General features: G+C 43.1%; 1 long non-coding RNA gene and 1 pseudogene across 2 annotated transcripts in view; both read right to left on the reverse strand.

Moving 5' to 3' along the window:
• The window catches only part of LOC144372358 (mitotic checkpoint serine/threonine-protein kinase BUB1-like), a 216,638-nt pseudogene that overhangs the window by 49,584 nt on the left and 142,812 nt on the right, over window positions 1-24,242 (reverse strand). The gene's annotated exons all lie outside the window — the stretch shown is intronic.
• On the reverse strand, window positions 1,578-24,181 carry LOC144372359 (uncharacterized). Its single transcript, XR_013432374.1, has 2 exons — window positions 23,864-24,181; window positions 1,578-6,218 (listed from the first exon to the last, which is right to left on the reverse strand). It is a non-coding gene; the product is annotated as an uncharacterized LOC144372359 (long non-coding RNA).

A 24,242-nucleotide genomic window follows, 5' to 3' on the forward strand; every position in this document is an offset into this window, starting at 1 on the left:
CTTATCTGAGGGTAGGGAATGGTAGCATGCTGGGTAGAGGGTGCAGGGGGCTTGTGAAGCTGCCCTGAGTTTGCAGCCTATGCCTAAGGCTGTTGGCACCTATTTCCTGCCTCTGACAGGCCCATTCCCTCTGCCCTTTTCTGTCTAGCTCCTCTTCTTTATTTTCAGGACTCTGAGTTGCTAGGCAACTCCAGTCTGGGGCTGAGGTTCTCGCTGTGGTGAGCAGCTTCCACATAGGGACGGGGAGTCTGATGGAGCCTGTGATTACCGGTGTCTGAGCAGAAAGGAAGACGACAGCCACCTCCCCAACTCCTCCTTGCCTCCCCCAGACAGAGGAAATGGGAGGTCTGAGCAAGGAAAGCAGAGCTTTGCTTAGACCATGTGCCATGTCCCCTTCCCAATCTATAGCTCGCTCCCCTCCCTGTGGGTCTTCCTTCCATGCGGACCCCGGGATCCCCCTTGTGCTCTGGTCTCCTGCTGCCTCACTCAGACCCAGGGGATCTGGACCAGCCAGTCCCTTAACAAACCTGCAGTAGCCCCAGCTCTTCCTCCCTTGGGCGGGGCATCACACTTTCACGAGCAGATCTCCATGGCTTGACTTCAGCAAAGCATCTGTAGGCCCTAGTAGGGGGAGGGGGAGTCCCCTGTGTACCTGAAACATGGGAGGCTGAGAGCAATACTGGGCCAGTTTTCCTTGTGCTCAGGGAACCCAGGGAAGGGATCTCTGTTTATACTCGGTCAGAACTTATCCTGGGACCCAAAAAAGCAGCACAAGTACCAGGGCTGAGTAGAGGTGAAGCCCAGGGGAGAGCCTCAGTAGCATTCTGGGCTCCAGCCATGTAGATGGGTTAACTGAGCCCCTAAGTTGTGCCAGGGACCACCTGGGTTTGCTGCTGGGAATCAACAAGTGAGAACATATTCAGGGTCTCTGATCTCATAGGGCTAATAGTTATATTGGAAGAGACAATCAACAAATAATAAACAAACTAATGATGTGACTTTGGTTGGTGTTTTTGACAGTTTCCTTCTGGAGGAAATGTGCTACTCAGTCCTGGAATGCCCTGAGTTTTCTTCCAGGAATTTTTATCCTTGTGTGGGGCTCAAGACCCTGGAGCACCAGGAGCCCATCATTATGGCATCTGTCATAGCCAGGGGGTCCCTCAGCAGAGATGCTCCCCAATTGGGGTCTGGCTTCTGAGGACCTTCATCAATGCAGCCATAGCATGGGGGTAGGGTGGGCCGAGAGTGTTGCCCACCTGACGCATCCAGCTGATTGACAGTTTCAGCTGTCAGTCCAGTGGTGCTTTGGAAAGCAGTGTAGCCTAGATCTGACCAATCAGAGCTCAGTGATTAGTTAGGAGGCACACAGGGTCTTAGTTTAGCTACTCAAAGTTCATACCTCTATTGCTGGTGACAAGCTGCTGGCCTGTGAGTCCGAAGCTGTCCTGGACAATGTTTGCTGTTTTTGAGGAGAATGCAACTGACTGAAGGAAGTCAGAGCAAGGCAGAGAAGAGAGCCTGCTGGGTCTGGGGCTAGAGCACCTTTCAACATTTGGGTTTCAAAAGCCAATACAGTCTTTTTATTTGAAAAAATATTTATTTATTTATTTATTTATTTTGAATACTTAAGTCAGTCTTATGGTTCAAATGTGACCCCTAAAGTTCATCTGTAGGAAATTTAACCCCAGTGCAACAGTGTTCAGAGGTGGGATCTTCAAGAGGATTAATGTTGGTGTTGTGGGAGTGAGTTAGTTATCCCAGGCAGGGGTTAGTTATTGAGGCAATGGATTCCTGATAGAAGGATAAGTTTGACCCTCTTCTCTGCTCCGCATGAGTACGTGTATACACTTGCCCCTTTTACTTTCTGCTGTGGGATAATGCAGCAAGAAAGCCTTCACCATACCTTCGACCTTGGACTTCTCAGCCTCCAGAATTGTAAGAAATAAATCTCTGTTCTTTATAGATTACTCAGTCTCAGGCATTCTGTTACAGCCGTACAAAATAGATGAAGATAACCAGTTTGCATGTGGTTTTTTTTTTTTTTTTTTTTGACTATTTGGTCCAGTAGGTTTCTCTATCCATATGTCTTTGTCACTTTTCCCTTCCTCTTGATCCCAAGTATCCAGGGCTGGTCTCCAGATGGAGGAGTCAGAGCTTAGACTCAGCTTTCCTTAGCCAGAGCTCCATGTTCAGCCAGGAACCCCTTTCTTTCTGTCAAGACACATTTGTAGCCTGGTCTGTCTTTTCAGAACCTTGCCCTCTGCCGATGGACATTTGATTAAGTTACAACAGGGTATCATGGCTACAATTTTCTCTGGGTATCAACAATCCTACATGGCATTTTCACATCTGTACCGGAGTCCTGCATGTCATACTCATGTTACTAGGTACCCAATGGCGTTACCTCAGGCCCTGAGGCAGCTCACTGAAGAGACAATTTCACAGAATGCTTCACTGGTTACTCTGAAGTTCCTTGGCTGGGTGTTCGGTTACTCTGCCTGTATCCATGGCCGAGGGCCAACTCTCCTGGCTCCTAGTGAAATGCTGGAGCCTCCACTCTGTGAGGGGGTCATGTCCTTCTTGTGGAAAGAGAGGGAAAGTTCAGAGGGGAGAGATTTTGGAAACAGATGAGCTGAGTTCTGGAGTGGCCTCGACTACCCAGTGACTTTGCCGGGCTCTCTTCGCCTCATCTACAAGCTGGAGGGGTCTCATGAGCTGATCCCCAACTCCTCTTTTGGCACTGATGACTTGGGGGGTGTCTGTGGCTCCGGGTGACTTCAGGCCTTCTGTGTTCTATGTGTCCTCACTGGTGCATGTCTGAACAGCTGCTTTTCTCAATGAACTCACATTTCACAATCCATTCATAATTTTTTTTTTTGCTTCCTTTGGCTGGTTTCAGGCTTGTTTTGTGGCTTACATTCATTCTACCCAGGGAAGTGGTGGGCAGTGTAGTGTTAAGTGACAACAGTCTGGGATGCCAGCCCCCAATATCCAGATAACCAAGACCTTGAAAGATGTTCTACTGTGCAGGGTCTGGTTCTCATCTGTAAAATGGGAATAATACCACTGTGATCTGCTCACAGGCTTGGCTGGGACTTAGACAACATATTATATGTAAATGCAACAAAGAGGACAAGAAAACTGTATAAAAATATTTGGGGCAGCTTTCTGCTTTTGGCTTGGTGAAGCCAAGGTGTAATTCCCCTTGGTCTTCTCATTTCCAGGTTCATCTGACAAAACTACATCCACCAAGCACCTCTAGTTAGACCCTAGCAAGATTGTACTGTACCTGAGGTGCACCAACAGGGAAGTCAGCACCATATCTGCCCTTAGACCCCGGGTGATGGGTTGGGTGATGGCATTGCCTTGGCAACCAGTGACTGGAGTAGTCTAAGGATGACAGTGGACCATTCAGAACAGACAAGTTCACATTAAGGTGACACTTTCTGTCTCTCCCTTCATCATCCAAGTCCTCAAGGAACCGGACAGAGACAAAAAGAAGCAGGAAAACATTAAACACAGTAGAAATAGCATTTTTTATAATGTCAACATTGCCAACGGATGCAGCACCCATTTTTAGTTAGAGAACTCTTTCTTGGGAGGCATTAAAGAGATCCTGGGGATGGCAGTCTCAAGGCTGCCATGCTCCCTGCTTCATGACATCATTGATGACATCAATGATAGTGATGTGAAGGAATGCCCTGCTAGTTAAGAATGACAAAGGCAACCATTTCAATAAAGATTCCTTTGTGGAGAGAAACCCTCCCAAGAGAGAAAGTGTTTAATTTTGGAAATGCATTTAGGAAAATAGTGTTAGTCTCCTGCCACACCTAAGGAAGCAGATGGTGCAAAACCCTTTCTCCGACAACAGGAAGTGAGATGGGGGCTCTGAGGGGGGAGCTGTCAAGCTCAGCCTCACACAGTAAGTCGCCCGTGGACTGAGGTGCAGTATGCTGGCAGAGGCTTCCCTCCTGGTGCCCTGTTGGCTTCCTCGCCCCCTCATTGCATTTGAGATCTGAGTCAGAGATGAAGCAAATGCTTAGGCAAGGAAAAATGTTTCGCCAGCTTGCTCCATGGGGAAGGAGAGTCCGTGATATGATATGGAGCTGAAAATAGAGTGTCTCAGGAAAGGACCGAGCAGCCGATGACTGGGATGGTGGAGGTGTGGGGTCCTCCTCCAGGAAGACGCGAGTGGAAACGAGAACGAGGCGCAGCTGCCTTCTCAGACGGTGGAGCACAGACGCTCAGGGCTGGGGCTTGGAATCCGTGTCACAGGAAAGGGGTCCTGCCGGAAAAGCTTGTTTAGCAGTGCCTGCCTGCTGGGGTCTGTGAACATCCTGACGCAGTCCAGGGCTTGAACAAGGGCCAAGGATTAATCCAGAAACAGCAAGCCCTGTACAAAGATGGTCCTGGATTTAGAACAGAGGGAAGGTGCTTTGAGGGAGTTCAAAGAACGGGCACATGCTCCCCGATGGCTGCTTGCTGGATATTTTGAGAGGCGACTGGGGCATGCTTTCCCCTCCCAGCTTCTCCCAGGGGTCTTTTCCAACACACTTTCTCTCCATTAGTGTATTCCAGAGCTTTCGAGCTTGAAAGTCTTAATATGGAAATTCCTGCAGCGATGGGAACAGGCCTCTCCCAGTTGGGGTTTGCTAAGGCCATTATTCGGAGGATGTTAATGGTGATGATTAATTGGCACTAGTGATGGAGATGGTGAAAGTAATGAGGCCAACCTGTTTAGGTGCTAGGAAAGATAGAATATGAGGCAACATAGTGAGGGTGGGGAGAGTGGTGGCGATGACAATGGCAGCGAGCTTGATTTTAGAAATTTGCTGAGAAACATAGGGAACGAACTTTACCTTGAACTTCATTTTCTTGTCTGGCAAAGATTATTGGCAGGAAAAATAAAAAAAGCATGCCTCTGGGAAAAGGGAAAAGAAAATACCTTTTTCTTGCATTTGATTCTTATCAAACCAAATACTTGGTGTCAAGTATGTCAAATCCCATGTCAGCAGCTTTCTGGTGGGGTGTCTAGTGAGGCCAGAAAATTGCACATTGAGATGCAAACTCAAGCTGATATGGGTGGCCACAAATCTGTGACCTCTAAAATGTTGGGTAAATGCAGAAAAGGAGCCAATCATCCTCACATCCTTGCTTTGAACAGTGTTGAGAGAAAAAATGGTGAGGAAGTCAATCATGAAACTCTTCTTCAGGCTGGGAGAGGATCCCATTGCCTTTAAAGAGCATTTCATGTAAAGCTGTGCTTGGAATAGATCCTGCTTCTTCCCTATTTCCTCCTTTGAGTCGTGACATTCTTAACTTTTTGAGTCACTAGGTCCAGCTGGTGAGATGAGAAGCGTTGAGGCAAAGGAATCTTGTGGTCCAGGTGACTCTTCCTGCTCATGACATTGAGGGCACTTGCAAAAGCAAAGGATAAGGTAGAGCTGTTGAGGCCTACTAAAAGAGGGGAACTACACTAGTTGCAGGTAACTCCAATTCATTGATTACCAAAACAAACATCCACAAAAATGAAGAGCCAGATTTAACCATTTCCCATCAAGTGAATAGAAGGTCAAACAATTTTGTTGAAGTTGTAGAACAGGGAAGCTAGATTTCAGTGTTTCTAGACATTTCTTCTTTGAATTCTTTTTTCTCTGTGGGCATCCTCACCCACAATCCTTTGCTTTGGTTGTGCACACTTACGCACCCCAGTCCAAGGACCAACTCCTATGAACACATCGCTCTGTGATGTTTGGGCAGAAGGATGATAATGCTGCAGCTGATTCTGTCACACCATGAGCATGTGCTCCCTCCCCAGGAGTTTTTCTTTTGTAATGGAAGACCCTGAAGAGGAAAATGCTTAGCCCTCGAGGAGATCTGAAATGGTGGATTTGCATACAACAGACTCTTTGTTCTTCAATTCATACCACATAGGTGGCACTGATGCCAGGACTTTGGGCATAAGTCAAAGGGTCTGTCTGCTCTTTGGGGCTGTATTTCTGTAGTTTTCAATCTCATTTACTGAAGGTGTGAAGATAGCAGTATCTTATTAACATTTTGGTTAGCAAAGAGCTCCTGACTTTTCCAGGAAAGAGGCTGCTTCCAGAGAAAGGGCAACCCCAGAGCCATCAATGTCTTCACTGATCCTCTTATTTTATTAACTCTTCTTTTTTTAGTGACTAACTTTTCTGCATGCTGGGTAGTAGCTAGAGGTGCAACTGAAAGGAATTATACAGAAGGAAACATAAAGATCAGAATATGAATAAAAAGGATTTGCTCTGCTGGAAATATTTCTCTTAGGTTGAAATATTATTAAGATTCGCTAACATGCACAAGTTTTGAAGTAAAGAATAAAATGAAGGTTAGAACTCATTCATTCATTCATTCATTTATATAACAAACTTACATGGATTAGTTTTTATAGGACCAGGGGATTGAGGACTGAAAATTTTCCAGGGGAGAGGTCTATGAAGTAGCAAAGAAAAAGAAGAAAAAAAAGGAAGTGTAAGTTCCAAGTTTCAATTGCAAAAATTGAAACACTCTAAACTTAATGACTTAAATACAGCAGGTATTTTATTGTTATCAGCTCTCAAAGTTCAGGTGATTGACTATGTTTGGTTAGGAAGTTCTGGTTCAGTCTCTAATGTGTTTGCAAACACATAGTAGGTGGGACTAGAATCATCTCACAGGCTTTCCCACTTGCATATTGGTGGTTCTTGGTGCCTGTTGACTAGGATTTCAGCCAGGGCTGTTCACCAGAACATCCCTGGACTCTTCACATGGCCTGGGCTTCCTTACAGAATGGTAGTTGGGTTTCAAAAAATAGCATCTCAAAGAGCTAGATGGATACACTAGCTCTTTCATGTCCCAGCCTGAGAAGTCATATAGCATCATTTCTGCTACAGGTATAGGCCCTCTCAGATAAAAGGACAGAGAATATAGACCCTGCTTCTTTATAGGAAAAGTATTAATGTCAGGAAGGGCATGTGGGATGAAAGAATTTGTTCCCGGCATTTTGGGAAATGCAATCTGCCACTGGTAAGGTCAATCCAGTTGTCAGAATGAAATCTTGTTGAGGAATTAATATTTTCAAGCCTGGGGTAGACATCAATACAAGAAAGCATCTGATTGAATGGGTGATTATATAACATGCATATTAATAGCAGAAAGAGTGAGAAGGATGAAGGGTTTAGAGAAGTCTGGAGGGTCCAAGCAGACCTCGTGGAGAAATAAGAACTTGAGCTACATTGGTAGTCTGGGGAAGGTGCATTTAGTTATGTTAAACTTATATTCATCTTCTCTGCTCCTAGGAAAGAAATGATAATAAAAAATTATAATTATGGATAATTCTTCTATGCTGAGACAGCTACTTAACATTCCCATATGTATCCCCCACCCCCAGATTTTCTTCCCCTAGGAATATATTCGAAACTATATATTTGGAATCTTCCCTAACTTTTTCACTTACAAAATTTGGTGAATTTTTTAAACTATTAAATATTTGTCTAAAATATAATCTTGAATGGCTGCATAGCATGCTAGCCTGTGAATATACTATTATTTACTTTTCAACGTTTTATTGTTGAAAATTTAAACTATTTTATTTTTGTTTCCATTCCAAAAAAAACAGTAATGATGGAAATCTTTGTGCAGAAATCTTTGTGCTCATCTAGGATGGTTCTTTTGTGATTAAGTTCTAAATGCAAAATTACTGATCAAAAATTACGTATCTTGCCAGGTGTGGTGGCAAAAGCCTGAAATCCCAGTGGCTCAGGAAGATGAAGCAGAAGGATTGCAAGTTTGAGGCCAGCCTCAGCAAGTTACTGAGGCCTAGGCAATTTAGTGAGACCCTGTCTGTAAAATAAATAAATCAATAAAAAGGGCTGGGGATGTGACTCAGTGTAAAACACCCTAGGTTTAATCCCTAGTCCCCCCACCCCCCACAAGAGGATACATCTTTTAAAAACAGTTTGTGCATCTCATTGGAGTGGCTTCAGGACAGGTTGTGCTCACTGCCTGTCCCATCAGGGTAAGAAACCTGTTTATTTGCAGATCTGACAATACTGATCATTATTGACCACAATAGAAAGATGTCCTATTTGAGAAAACAAAGTGCAGCTTTACTCTGATATTATCTAATTATTAGAAGGCTAGTATTTTCCCATATGTTTCTTCCACATCTGGGTTTCTTTTTCTGTGATTTGCCAGTTTAAATCCATTGCCCATTTCTCCCTATTGGTCTTTTTCTCCTATTGATTAGTAACAGCCCTTTTAAATTATTAATTTTTGTTCAGTATGTGTGGTGTAAACATTTTCTTTTCCCGATTTGGTCTTTCATTTTCCAGCTTTGTTTATGGCATGATTTTAGACATAGGGACTTTTTTTTAGCATTTGTGTGGTCAAATCTAGTAATCTTTTTTATTTGTATATTTTTCTTTTGCTCTTGTGCATGAAAGGCCTTAACCATTATAACAACAGATAACTTAACCCTGGTTTTTCTTTAACACATACACACACACACATGGACTTCCTTCTTGAATTAAGTTGGACTTACCTTAAAATATGTTCTGATTAAAGGTCTTTCAAAGATTGCTTCCCAAGTATTTACCCACATGTTGGATGACAAGATTTGATATGTCAAGATCATTGTACTGTCATGTGTAGCTAATTAAAACAAATAAAAATAAATCAACTGAAGGAGAGGTTATCTTCCTGAAAGTGGCCTGGCTTATGTTGACACGAGGAGCATCTGGCTGAAGCAGAGGGCTCCTCTTGGCGGCTGGGGTTGTCACAGCTGCAGGGCAACTTCACTGGCAATCCAGAGGGCCAGAAAGACCAGGCAAAGGGAGGCAACTCATAGACACTGAGAGATACTGCAGTTCTGGGAGTAGGGAAATTATTTTTCCTATTCCTTAACATCTCTTGAGGGCTTGCTAGGAGCCAGGTAGTCTGGTATATGGACGTGATATTTCATTTAATTCTTACCACTGCCTATGAGGCAGTACTATTATTATCCTCATTTTACAGATGAGATGATTGAGGCCTCATAAGTGGTAGGGCTGGGACTGAGTCCAAATCTAGCTATTTCCAGAGCTCTGCTTTCAACCACAATGCTTATTCATTTCTTACTCTGATTAACGTGAGATGAAAGAGTTTCAGAAAGTTAATCCAGTGATGTTGTTCAGGTGAGAAAGCAGAAAGGAATGACTGGAGTCAGGGTTTTCTCAAATACTGGAGGACACAGTTATGAGGACCTTTCCTGAGGTGGTGGTCAGGGCAGAAGATGATGGTGATTTTGAAAGGGGAGGAGAGGCTGGGAATACGCAGTGGTGGGGAGAGGAGTGGGGAGCCCCCAGGGCTGCAACCTGCATCTTTGTCTCCCATCTGAATAGTTGACGTTCCTCTCAGGTCTCACCTATGGTCTTCATCAGCTAAACCTGAGATGGTCTTCCACATCAGGTCTTAGAAAAACAGAATTTTCCAAGGACCAGATATTCATGTAAACTGTATGGAATTTCCTTGTTCTCATCCAGACCCTTGAAGGAAGCCAGTGTGATGTGGGAGATTTGTTTTTTTTTTCCCCCCTCGGGGAATGAAACTGTATCTTCAACACTCAATAAACATTTATGAACTGTATGATGGGCACATGTGCTACAGTAGGGCTGTGAGAGAGCCAAAGATACCTCAAAACAGAGCCCTGTTTTCACAGAGATTAAAGTTGGGCAAAGAAGTAAGTAGCACATACATAATTCTATACAAAATGAAAAGGACCAGAGGCCCCAAAGAGGCCTAGTTAATCTATTATGGAAAGTCAGAGAAGAAGAGAATCATTCCTAGCGGGAGGGTGAAGCAGATAGAATCATGAACTAATGCCGATTCTAAGGGTGATCCTGGGCTTTCTAAATCCTGCATCACGAGAAGTATCTAACACATGGCTCATTGTGTTGTATCTGCCAATTTTACTTGTCTGTCCCTCTTACTATTTTCTGAACTCCGCGAGAAGACAAGAATCCTGTATCATGAAAAGTTTCTTTCCTTGTCTGCAAGCCCTGTGACCTGCCCTCCTACAGACATGGGTAGCTCCCTTGGCATTTGTCTCTCCTTTCCACAGCCCCTGAGGTGGTTTACTCTCCAATCACCACTGTGTCATGCTGTAATTACAGTAATAGAGCAAGCTCAGTTGTTTTCTTTCTTTATGCATCTAAGATGTTCTAAGAAAGAGAACAAAGGCAGATGAATAAGAAATAAACTGCAGCTCAGTGCACAGAACATGCATCTTTATCAAAAGAATTACAGAGTGGATGCTGCTTTTATGCTCCACCCAGGCACGAACTTAAGTCCTACCTCTATTTCACAGTCTTTCCTAATAACTCACGCTGCACAGATTGTCCACAGCTCTTATGTTTATAACCCCAATTTGGTCCTGTGGTTCTTGGTAACTGAGCAATCATAAATAGGCTTAGGTCTGCAAGAGCACCCTGCACAATGTCTGCTGGGTCTTTTGCCTTATCAGACAGACCTATTAAGAAGGAAGGACCCTAACTGCTTAAGAGCTCCTGGATTTAAGTCCCAGTCCTGTGGGTTCCTAGCTGTCAATTCCCACCTGTGTGACCTTGGAGAAGTTACTGAATTTCTCTCAGCACCGGTTCATTAATCTGTGAAAAAGGGATAAATAATAGCTCTCATTTTCTAGGAATGTTATGAGGATTACATGAGGCTGTGAAGCAAACATTCAATGTCTGAGTGGGATTAACACAGAACGGAGACAGCCATAGGTCTTGGTTGGATGTGGTTCAGTGTATTTCATTGGGCTTTTATAGTGCAGGGCCATTTCCCTCTGGGTTGGATGTCAGCTTCATCAGGGTGCTGGGAATGGGTCCTTCTCATCTTGTTACAGGGATGAAATGTTCTTTGCATTACTATTTGAAACCTCTTCTGAGGTTTTGACAAATGTTTCAGGTTTGGGAACTGTGAATCAGAAAATGCAAATCAGTGAGAATTCATCTTTCGCTTGCACATAGCACATGGCTCACTGTGTTGTATCTGCCAATTTTACTTGTCCATCCCTCTTACTATTTTCTTAACTCCATGAGGGAGAGCATTTTAGGCACCTCTGCATTCCCACAGAGGGCACAGAACCTGGCACATGTGGAATCATTCACTGAATATTTACTGAATGGGTGATGCTTTCTTTCTACTTCCAGATAGGTGCCAAACACCTTGTGAGATCTTTTATTTTTTAACTTAACTCACCATCACCATCGCCTTATGAATTATTCTCACTTTTAATTGATGAATAGAGCAACAGGGATTCAGGAAGGCTAACTAACTTAACCAAGGTCAGAGAATGACCTGTCCCTCTTCTCCATCCCTGTTCCTTCTCATTCTCCAAGGCTCTGGCTCTCATTTTAATGATGCCACCTATTAACCACATGGCACCAGGCAAGCCAAAAATTTTATAAGGAATCATGTTCACTTGCAATGAGAATTACCTCACTCTTTTGAGAAGGTTTTAATATTTTTTGGATATTCATAATCCTAAAAAATAAGTGACTCATTATGATATTGTTTTGATGAAGCCTGAAAATGGCTTGTCTATTTTTAACCTTGAGTGGCAGTAACTAATAATATTAGGTTTTCTTATCTACTCCAAGAGGAGAAAGAAGCAAAAGGTCATGAATGTTAGGAGTATCTGTGAGGAAGGAAGATGGTGCTCCACGAGCACCCAGGTAAAACCTGACCAGCCATCTCAAGCTTGCTTCTTTCTCTAAATCTGGGTGCTTCAAGCCACACCAGAGTCTATTTCCTTGGAATCTTTCAGCAATTGTCACCAATTGTTTATCTAGCTCAGATTCTAGCTCAGCATTTCCTGCAACTTTAAAACTACTGGCACATTGTGATACTCAATTGACTTTTTTAGTGTTCAGAAATATGGGTGAACAAATGAATAAATAAATAAATACATTTGGAGAGACATTCAGAGCATATCCAGGCAATGTGTGCTACAGAAGAGCAAAGGAAGGCAAGCCCAGAGCTGGTGGGTGTGCCTATCAGTTAGTGCAGGGCTCTGGGGTCAGAAGGTGTGAATTAGGCCCTGGTTTCACCATTCAGCAACTCTGAGATCTCGGGAGGACGACTTGATTTTGCTCAGGCTCATTTTTTTTCATCTTTAAAATAGAAGACCTAACCATTGCTATATAGTAAACCATCTCAAAGCTTAAAACAACCATCACTTTCACCACTCCTATGGTTGAGGATCAGCAAGGGTGTCTGATCTAGGCTGGGTGTTGCTGAGGTGGCTCTGATCCACATGGCATTTTGCTCCAGATCCAGTGATCCATGTTCTTTTCAAGAGGATGGCAGAAGTGCTACTCAGCTGGAGGAAATATGTGAGAGCTTCCAGAGCCTAGGTTTGGAACTTGATGCTTTCATTTCCACTCATACATCATTAGCCATATTCAAAGGAAATGGGAGCAGAGAAAAAGTACACCTCACTCATACAGGGGACCCAAAGTATGGATGCTGCAAATGAGATGGGAGTGAAATATTTTTTATCCGTATTATGCATTTTACCATATTATCTTACAGAAAGAATAAAAAATTTAAAAAGATATTTCTTGTGAAGAGTTTACCATGGCATCTGGTACACTTCGAGCCCTGCTCATGTGCTTGGTAGGTGGCATAACTTGCAAGCAATACATGCGTTGTTGTAGCTGTTGTAAGCATTCTTTTCAGATGTTCAGACACTTGTTGTCTTAAAGAACAGCATCACAGAGACCTTAGCTTGGAGAAGTGAGTGAAGCAGGCTATGTATGAGTGGTTAACAAGGGAATCTGTAAAATATTTATTAAGCACCAGTGTACCAGGCACTTCTATAGGCACTTGGGCTAAAGATGAGAACGAAGCAAAGATTCTTACCTGTGTAGAGCCTATATCCTAGTAGGGGAAGATGCACATAAAGACAAATAAATGATTTAGTATTTTGATGTATATTATGAAAGAATGCAAAGGAAAATAAGAGGACTGAGCAAGATGGATATGGAGGCAGGCAGGTGGCAGGATTAAATAAGGTGGTCAGCGGTCCTCCCTGACAAAGTGAGAGCTGAGACTGGAAAGGAATGCTTAAGTGAGTCAAGCAAGCTGTGGGATAGGATATCCTAGACATAATAACTCCAGAATAAAGACCCTAAGGTATGCAGAGTGTATTTGAAGAGCAGCAAGAAGGAAAATGTAACTGGAGAGGGTGGTGAGGGGAAGAGTAACAGGAGTTGAGGTCAGAGAGGCCATGGGGAGAGATGATCTCATAGAACATTGTGAGTGCTTCTGTGAAATAGGGAGTCAATGGAAGGTTTCAAACATATGCATGACAGGATTCTTATATTAAATGACAAGAAGTACCTTTCAAAGCACCTGCTAGAGCTCTGTGCTAAGAATACCCCTAAAGAGGCAAGAGAGGCTGTGCGAGCAATGTAGAGAGGAAATAATGGTCCACTGGTCTTGGAAGGTGATGGTGGAGCTCATGTGTTTTGAAGGTAGAATCAACAGAATCAAGTGGCAGATGAGATATGGGATATGACAGAAAAAGAGGAGTCAACATGTTTGGCCTGAGTGGCTGAGTTGGGAAATGTTGCTGGTGGAGAAGGATTAAGGCAGCAAAAAGTTAGGTTTTCAATTTTGGACATGTATTTGAGAGGACACAGACACTCAAGTGGAGATTGTCATATAGGAGTCTGAGATATGCATCTCAAATTCAGGGGAAAAATCTAGACTGGAGAGATGAATTTGGGATTCATTAGCCCATGGCAGTATTTAGAGTCTTTGATTCTATTCATATCAGCCAGGAGATGAGTGTTGGAAGAAAAGAAAATTGAGGAGTTATTTAGAGTGGGAGAGAGAGAGAGAGAGAGAGAGAGAGAGAGAGAGAGAGAGAGAGAGAGAGAGAGAAGAAGAAGAAGAAGAAGAAGAAGAAGAAGAAGAAGAAGAAGAAGAAGAAGAAGAGAAGAGAAGAGAAGAGAAGAGAAGAGAAGAGAAGAGAAGAGAAGAGAAGAGAAGAGAAGAGAAGAGAAGAGAAGAGAGAGGAGAGAGGAGAGAGGAGAGAGGAGAGAAAGAGGAATCCTGGGAGGTAAATGACATTGTGGAATCCTGCTGGTAGGTCATAGGTCAGATATGATGAAGACTGGGAATTGGCAGGTAAATACAGAAATGTGGACATCACTAGGGCTCATGGTAAGAACATTTCAGGTTGAGAGGTGTGGGTGGAAGGTGAATTGAGTTGGGTTCAAGTGAGAAAGAAAGGAAAGGAATTTTGGAGTGTAGATGACCCTTTGGGAAGGTCTGTTCAAGGTGAATAAAGAAATAGGTCAATAGCCAGAAAGAGATATGAGGTCAAGAAGCCTTTTATTTAGTGGAAAACATAATGGCATGTTTATGTGCTGATGGTAATAATCCATATGAGTAAAAACAGATAATGCAGGGGAGAAAAGGAGAAAGGACAGTGATATGGAAACCACCAATGGAACTGGTGAAGCTTTTCCGGCTTTTACTTCTGGTATTCCTTACCCCAGTTGGGACATTCATTACATTATTATGATTCTCTCCTGTCCAGTGATTGCATCAAGTCCCATTGGCAGTCTCAGTCCCACCATTAGCATTAGTGTTTCCTCTCCTGTCATCTATCATATCTCCACTCAGGCACGGTAGTACCATTTTTTTATTTTCTGAATATGAAACCCTGAACCATTTCCTTTGCTGCCCAGATATGACCATGAGGAAGCAAAATTGGGTTCGCTGATATTAGTCCATGAGGCAATACAGACAAGCTCTATTTCTGGGTCCTATTGAAACACACTAAGAAGAAGTGGGAGAAGAAGATAATTCTGGTGGATAGTTTTGGAGGTTTTAATTAGCATGGGACTCATGAAAGCTGTCTGCTCCAAAGCAAGGTCTATGCACTGGTATTGGGAGGAGTGGGGTCTTTCTTCAGTGCCTGCAACTTCCTATTAGATGATCCTGCTCTTTTTAACTTAACTTTACTAGTACCCACATTCCACTCTGGCCTTCCCCCTACTCCTGGCTGTTTGGAGCTGCTCTCTATGTTCTAGGTGAAGTTCCCACCCCAGTCCCATGTGAACTGTGAGTTTCCTAAAGCCAAAGACTGTGCTTTTCATATGCTCTAGTGCATTAGCATTTGCCTAGAGCAGGGCAGGGGATGGTAATACTTGGTGCTTCACTGATGGAAGATAGTGTGGTCAGCTACAAGCAAAGGCTGCATTCAGAGAAGGTTTCAGTCTCATCTTCTTCAAGTCAGCTGTGAAAAGGGCAGAGAAGTCTGATGGGAAGATTGCACCCCAAGCTGTTGTAACAAATGTATACTATGGAGGCTGTCATCATTTTGATCTATTGTTGTATTGAGGGAGGGTCAGTCTTCTCTACTTTGCACAGTCGGTCTATGCCCAGACCATGGTGGTCAGCCTTTCTGAGAGGCCATAAATGTTCCCTTGCTGCAGACAATCTACTGGAGTCTGACCAATCAAGATGCTTTGGACAGCTTTCTTCATTATTATCAACTTTCTCTAAGATGCATGATGTTTTTCTGTGATGCTCCAGCCCCACCTGGAAGGGTAAGTAATGATTCCACTGTTTGCACATCCTCAGTTTCATCTACCAGCTTACTCTGTCATCTTATGGCTTTTGCTTTTCTGTTCCCATGTATGCAGCTGACTCCTGAATTCTAGGTACCCCCTCCTATGGCCTCCATCTGGTCCTAGGTTTCAGGTGAATATTACAGTGAATATTTCCAGAAAGAAGATAAACTGCAGCATTTTTGATCACTTCCAGACTCAAGAGGGAACCTGTGTCCTAATGGCCAAGCTGATCTTGGGGGTTACATGAGTGATAGGTCCAGCGGGCACTTGTTTTTTTTTTTTTTGTCTGTGAGATGGGAGTCTATCTCTCCTTTCCAACATCATCTCTAAATGTTGGATGATGCCCACAGTTCCACCACATGAGAACATAAGGCATTCATTGTCACTGAAATGCACGTATGCAAGAAAGATTCATGTTTTATTAGTAGCTGTCACTTCTATGTGTGACTAATTATAAGTCAGTGTGTGGAGGGTGGTACTATGGAGGGGTCCTGTAATAGGAGAGAGGAAGCAAGAGGAAGAGGAGAGCCCAGAAAGCAGTAATTGGGAATCCCCCAAAGAAACATTTCCACCTCCACCCTTCTGCGGAGGATGAGTTCTGCACACCTGTTGCTCTCCTCGTCCTCAACCCTCTTCTTATAGCGACTCCAAAAAGGCCTTCAGACACCAAATGACACCCTCATCAACAAGCTTGCATTGAAAACCCACATTTTGACAACACATTTCCCAAATTTAGTCCCCTAATCCACTCCCAGAATATATTATGCTTTGCACCCAACAGATGGATTAAAAGCTAAATCTTCTGCTTGTTAGGAAACCGACCAGAAACCAAAAATACAAACATACTCCTGCAGGTGTGAGTGCCATGGTGGGGGTGAGGAGGAAAGAGTAGGTGCATGTAAGAGGGTTCACAATGGAGAGGAGAGAACCAAGGCAGGAATGTGGGGGGAGCTCAGGGCATCCTCTGGGCTCTGAATGGGGTGAGGGGCAACAAGCTGCCTTCTATAAACCCTTCCCAGATCCTGTCATTTAGGCCTCTCTGCAAAGGTGGGTATGTATGCAACATAGGTTTGATACATAGGTCAGAACATAAGTCTGATACGTAGGTCACAATCCCATTGTGGGGCCGTCAGGGGCTCTCCATGAGGCTCTTACCTGCAAAAATTGAACTTGCCTCAGGAGGAGGCAGAAACCCGAGCAAGGGAGCTGCCCTCAGTGCTATGGTGAACAAGGTGTCTGACTCAGGTCCAGGGCTTGCTCCTCTCTGTTGGCTGGAGACTGGTAGACTTTTCAGGTCCAGGTCCCCCCATTTTTGAGGGGTCCCCAGCTTTCTTCATGACAGAGACCTTATCTCATTTCACCTCTGTGCATAAAATCTGCTGAAACCTCTGCAAATGGAGGTCCTTACTTTGAAGGCAGCTGGAGAAATGGGGTGAATACAAAGAGGGGGTACAAGGGACACTTTTGGGGAACACTCTTGGAGCCTAGGTCATCAGAGGGAGTACAGAAAATCTCCAGAGGGTGCCTGAGAAAGTTTAGAATCCTTTCCCCACTATCTTATTTCCTCCTCATCATTGAAAAATTGCTCAGAATGCAATAAAAACAAGGTGTTCTAATTAAACTGATTTGTTTACATGTTGTGGCATGAAAAACTAATTCAATCTGATATACTGTACATTCCTGCTATATTTTTCTTCTTTCCTTTATATAAAACTGCCCATTTTTAAATAGTATTGTACTTAAGCATCTTAAAGAGTGTCCTTGATTAAAAGAGAGTGAGCAATTTCCTACTTCCCACAGCTTTCAAAGGATTGTGTCAATAGGGAGAGAAGGCAAGTAGTTGTGGGTGGGGTCTCCGGTGTTCTTCAACTTGACATTTCTCACGACAGTTGCTGCCATTTAATGTCCAAAAACACGCACTATATGATTAGGGTGGAGCGTCAGATGGGCTTTCTTTAGTGGTCAAGGCGCAGGAGACTGGATTCTGGAAGCAAGTAGTAGCCTGACTCTGGGCACTGTGCTGAGAGAGAGAGAGAGAGCAGAAGCCACCAGCATAGGTCCTCCCAGGAGGGCAATGCCCCCAGCACCCTTAGGGAGTCCTGTGGTGTCCTGGAAGAGTCCACAGAGAGGAGAGGACATGGGGAAACTGAGAGGCACATTCACAATAAGGATGAATGTGATCACATTTTGTGAGAATGATTTAAGTTCTTACAGAATAAACTTTCTATCAAGAGTGGATAAGGGTGACCTTGTGTCACCCCTTCTCTGGGATTTTGGAGCAGAATCCAGGTTGTTGGCATTCCAGGGCTTTCTGGAAGGTGTAAGAGGTCTAGATGGTCTACATGGTTTCTCACCCTCTTAGGTCCTCAGGACTGGCCCTGACCTGGGAGCTGCTAGAGAGGAAGTCTCCAAATCCCTTGTGCCTTGAGTGGTCCCGAGGGTTGTGTGTGTGTGTGTGTGTGTGTGTGTGTGTGTGTGTCCATCCGTATTTGTGATGTGAACTAGACATGTTAGCAATACGGTACCCAGAATGTTCTGGACGTGTGGTTTTTTTAATACTGATCTCCTGGCCTTCATCCAAACTGTTCCCTTCACCTTGGAAACCTTCCTCCATCATTTATCCTAGGTAACCTTCAAGCCACTCAGGTTGACCACTCCTTTTCAATCCACTCACTACCACATTTGCTTTCCAAGCATCTACTTCTTACACTTATGACTAGTTAAGTGTTATGTTATTCTGGTCTTTATTGGTTCTACTAGGTGAACACCTGTTGACATTGTCTTGCCTCTATCTGGATTATGTTCTTTTTCCTGTCTTTCAACAGTGCCCTGTGATGTGCTGGAGAAGCACAGTTGGTCAATAAGGACATCCTTGCTGATTAGTCCACTAACCATTTGAGACTCCCTTCTTCCTTCCATTCTTCTCACTTTTCCATTCTTTATTTTATCAGTGTTTAATGGACACATCCCAGCTTAAGGTCCCAAGTTGACTCAAATGTGAATGGCGTGGGATGTCTCCATGGTGTTACATTGCTAGTGGACAGCATCAATCCTCTCTTAGTTTGGGCATTTTGGAGAGGAATCCCTGAGATCTGAAGAGGGCAGCAGGCTTGCTGGCTGATAAGACTCAATTGTGGGTTGGAGCCCTTGTTTCTTAGTTTGATTCCTTCCTGTCTTGTTTCTGTCCTCTGGAGGATCCCTCCAATGATCCTCATATAAACGTCTTGGAATTGTGTCCAAGATAAAGGGGTAGTGTGTGTGGGGGCATAAACTTGGAAGTAGACCCTCATTGAAGAGAAATGTAACTCTGCTGTGTCTCTGTAGGCTACATCTTCAGAGTGGAACAGTGGCTCAAAAAATGAAGACCAGGGAGAAGAAAATGAATAAAACACATTCTACCAGTTCCCTTATAAGAACTCTTTCTGCATATAGGCTCTGGGGAGTGCTTCCCTTGTGACACCCCAAATTCTCATGCCCACGTATTCATTGGTTGGGCTGATGTATTTCTTCAAACGTGGGTGGTCCCATCCATTCCTGGGGAGACCCTGCCACAGTTTACCACATTTGTCTCCCAGGTGTTATCCTCTCTTCTTGTTTTAGAGCTCCTATAGTTTTTAATCTTGACACACAATTTTTTGTATTCATTTAAAAATAATGTTAATGTTTATATTTCCCTTGTGTCTTATGCTAGATTATGACCTCTTCAGAAGAAGGCCTGGGTACTTTTTTACCCTCCTGATGTTATATTTCTTCTATGGCTGGGTAGAAAGTGGCTGCTTGAGCAAGTGCCTGCATAAGCCCAGATGAATCATTATATTCCAAAGGTCATGGTGGTCAATTTCAAGTTTCAAGACAGAGTTTAAAGCTGGCTTTCACTTTTCAAGGAGTTTTGCCACTTTGGCCAAATCATTGCTTATTATAAACTACAGATTCTTAACTTCCACACTTGGGATGATAATACAAGTTACTGCACTTCTCCATGTCTCATTATAAAAAATCCAGTTGTGAGATAGTGGTTTTGTGAGCATTTAATACAATATAATATTAAAAACCAACTTATTCTAGTCACATAAATTAAGTTTGGAGATATGATTTGAAGTCAAATATTGAAAACTTATAAGTTGACTCAAATATATGAAAACCAGTAATAGATATATCTAATGATAATAGATACATCTTACTATTATGTATACGAGTTTTGAAAGTATTTTCTCATCTAATTTTTGCAATAAATACCGACCATTCCATTTTACAGAGGAGGGTACTAGCCTTAGTGGTTAAGAAACTTGTTCCAATTCACAAAGTCAGAAAATGAGACAGTCCAGGTTTTTATGAGGGTATTGCCTCCAGATGGGGGATCCTGAGGACTGCCATGTTATTCTCCTTAGTGGGCTCTGCCAGAGGCAGGGTTGTCTCCAGAAAGATACCTTCACTTGTGATGTGTACTTGCTTGTCCCGTGCTTTCTGGGAGGCATATTTCTCATCTAGGGGTTTCTTTTGGAGCCCACAGGGTTGGGCAGTGTGGACAGCTGAGAGGAAGAGGAGAGAAGTTTTCTTTCTTTTGTGATGGCCTCATCCTCCAATTGAAGCCCAGTTTATTTCCTAGTTATGAAAGGGATCCTAAGTAACATCTCAAGGATGCACACAATTATGGAAGTGTCCAGCCATATATATGGCAGATGAAATCATCTGATTTGGTGGGAGGTTTGGGGATTTGGGGGGTTTTGAAAAGAAGCTCATGAAATTTATTTATCCCACAATGTAAGGCTGTTAGCAATTTTATAACAAGAGCTTTGTTTTATTAGTAACAGACTTTGACTCTGCATAACACACTTTCCTGGTGGTAGTCTTAAGCAATATCACCTTTTGAGTAGCTGTAGTCATTTGTCCCCCTTGTTGCATATGAATCTCAGCTTGTTTTGTTGGGAATATTGGGGCAAGAGGACCCCAAAGTTAGAATAGGTCACAAGTGTTTTACTTAGGGAAGAACTCATTGTTGGGAGATTGACCAATGTAGACCAATATCCAGGAGTTGGTCAGATGCTAGACAATTCACTTGAATTCAGAGAGATATCTACCTAGCTCCCAAATAAAATTAGGCACCTGCAGAGCTCAAGTGCACAAACTTCATGGATCTAGAGAGGCAAACGAGCATTGGAGGAGGGACACATGAGCTTAAAAGCAGAGACCAGGACACAGCACTCACACCAGAAAGGCAGAAGGTTGAATGGGTTACTCAGGGTAGAACTTCTTGCCATCAGTTACAAGTAGGGAACAAAAATGGGTCTTAGAGACATGCACATTCTGTCCTCTGTTCAATGTTTTGGCACTTATCTCTCGGATGCTCGTCTGTGGAAGCTGAGGCTACACACAAACTGAACACCATTCTCAGAGCACTGGGATCAGAATAAAGGAGGAGGCCTGTTTGATGCTATTCAATTGAGGGAAGAATGAAGGATAAGGTGGGAAGACACATGTCCTCAACAATGGTGGTCTACATACCTAACAGCTGGTATGGCATGGTGGCTAAGCTTTTAACTCTGCATTAGCATCTTATCAGATAGTTCTGGGTTATCTATTGCACAGAATTATACAAAATAATGATTCTATGGATTGGCTGGGCCCAGATAGGCTGTGGTAGGTTTTGGTGGGGATCTTTCTTGCGCTTGTAGTCACCTGGCAACTGGAATTGGAGTCAACTAAAAGTTCAACTGGGCTTCTGTCCAGATGGGGTCTTTATTCAAATGTCTGATATCTCAGCGGAGATGTTTAGAGTAGGTGAGAATTGTTCAGACATCTTTCTTCACACAGCCTCTGCATTTGGCAGTGTTGGGATTCCTTGCAGCATGCTTGGGAAGATGCTGTGGGGTGTCCTATGATCTAGCCACAGAAGTCAGGCATTACCTCTGCAGTTGGTCAAAAGTGAGCCAGAGAAAAAGCCCAAATTCAAGAGGAGCTATCTACACAGTGGTGTGAGGACTTGGGGATGTGGTTCATTGTAGAATCATTTTTTTTAGGAGGGCAATATCCAGGTATTGCAGGACAACCTCAGGTCTTATCAGCTGTGTGACTGTAGGCAAGATACAGAGCAATCAGTACCTCTGATTTTTCATTTGTAGAATGGGAAAGGAAGTTGTAATGGCTGCTTTGGACAAATTTCATGAACAAAATTCATTTGTTATGAATTAACAAATACAATTTCAAGGATTTCCCACAGTGCCTGGCACAACTAGTTTCCTGCAGTTGGAATTTACTTAATAGTTACACATTGCCTTGTTCTAGTGCTTGGATTTCTCCCTAATCTTTTAACGTGTGAGCATCTTGTCTTCCTAGCCAGCCTGGAATCTCCTTGAGGTCAAGGGTCATCCTCTACTTTTTTCTTTAAATTTTTTTTCAGTTGCCTTTAATAAGGGCCTGCTGAAAGAAACTGAGAAGGAAAGAGAGATAAGGGAGACAGGGATCCTGAAAACAAGCTTGGACATCTTTATAATTTTCTCTGGGCTCAGCAACAGCACTCAAGTCCCTGGAAATCTGACCTTTGTCTTTTCTGGAAAAAACTAATAAGTTATCATAGATTCTAAGGGGGGCATTATTAATCTAGTTAATAGATTGCACTGTTTTTATGAGGGCTTTAGCCCATTAATTGTTTCCATGCAAATGGATGCTGTTAATTACAAATTAATCTTATCTTTTCGTTAAAGGCAGGGCCATCAGGACCTCCACTTGGCAATGCTTGTTGGCACTTGATATGAATCAATGCTTATACTTGAAAGTAATAAAACTGCATTTCTTTAAAGATAGTTAATAAATCAGATCTTCATTAAGGCAGATAGGCCAGACCCCCGACTTGTCTAATTTAATGAGGTTCTAATTCATTACTGTGATTCATATGTCCCCCTAGGGATGGTGGCCAGCAGGGCAGGGCACATAGTAGGCAGTTAATAAATCCTGTATTTTCTGAGCTTTCCTGCAGGGGGGGGAGGCCCTCTGCGAGTCTTTCTCCTTATTGTAAGTGCCTCTTAGGTCTTCACCAGTCTTACTGCCATTTCCCAAGTGGTCACACAGGACCCCAGAGAGGAAGTCCGACATTTCTAGCAAAGCCTGCTGCTTTTATGCAGTCTCTTCTCTGAGTCCAGTGTCCTCAGTTGAGAAAACAAGTTCCAGCCAGTGATGGATTTAGCTGGTGCTTGGGCTCAGGGGCTGAGGCCGTTGCAGGGAGACTGTTTTTCCTCCTCAGGCCTTCGACCAATGCATGATGAACAAATGAAAGAGAGAAGGGACCCCGATACTTCCCTGGCATCCATTAGCCATTCATGTCTCGGTAATACTTCTGAACCCTTCCTTAGGCTGTTTCTTACCAGGCAGGTTTCTCATAACGGGAAAGCTAGTTCTTTCTTAGTGTATTTATTGTCAGTCTGGGGCTAGGCCTCCACCCACCTCCTTCCAGCTTCTGGGGTCTCAGGAGCCAAATCTCAGCCTCCTCTATTTACAGAACAAGTGCGGGCCCACGGAGACACTTTTCCGTTCTGCCTGGTGCGCTGGGGCGAGGTCCAGACGCGCTATCCAGTGGATTGGATGATATCCACCCACACTGGTGAGAGCCATTTGCGCTACTCAGTATGATGTATTACAATATTTTATAACATCAAAATTAGATTCTCAAAATGAAATTTCAGGTGGAAAAGGGAAAGTTTACCTCAAGTAAGGTGGGTGTTATTCCTTGATGAAAAGAAGAGTTTATACACACAGAAAACCATGCTGTAGTCTACACTAGATAGCAGGGTATTTTTAATGTTGTTGTTGCTATGTTGAACTCCCTGCTTGTGTTTATGTTATACAATTTTAATACTTGTGTGTAAATAGTATATTTTGATTGAGTGAATGATTTTAAGACTGAATCAAGTCCTCCTTTCCTCCTCTGGTTAACTTTGCATGGGGAACACCAGGATGGATATCCCAAAAACACAAGTGGAGGAACTTTGCAGGGAAAAGGAAAGCTGTAACAGAGTGTGATGAAATCTTTCACAAGAGTTCAGATCATGTCTACGATATTGCTACGTGAGGATATTGAAGAGATAATGTTAGTTCAAGAATGATTAAAACGGAAATATGATACATGATATGATACATGACCTTCCTTATTTCTCAATTTGCTTTCTCATTTGGCTAAAAGTTTTTATTGGTACAATGAGAAAATTTATATTGTTACTATTTCTTACCTATTAATGATTATACAATCCTTTTACATCAGAAGAACTATAAAATAGTGCTTGAATCCCCTTGCAGCAATATATACGTTTGATGAGTTGCATAAGCTTTCCAAACTTGTAGTTCTATTGGAAAAAAAATATGCTTATGTAGAGATGCTGTCCAAAGCAGGAGTCCAAAACCCCCGACCATTCACATTGATCTCATGAGCATCAGCTCCACCCTCTCCTAGGTCATGGTGTTAAGTGTTCTTACATTCTGGGGAGAGTGGAGAGAATTGAGAGGCCCCTATATGAGAGCGAGAGACTTCATGAAAGAGTTTTTCTGGGTTTCCCACAGAGGAGACAAGTGCTCTACTGGAAACCCATGCTGCCATGGTGATGAACCAGC

Source organism: Ictidomys tridecemlineatus (assembly GCF_052094955.1).
Source record: "Ictidomys tridecemlineatus isolate mIctTri1 chromosome 12 unlocalized genomic scaffold, mIctTri1.hap1 SUPER_12_unloc_7, whole genome shotgun sequence".
NCBI classification, from domain to species: Eukaryota; Metazoa; Chordata; class Mammalia; order Rodentia; family Sciuridae; genus Ictidomys; species Ictidomys tridecemlineatus.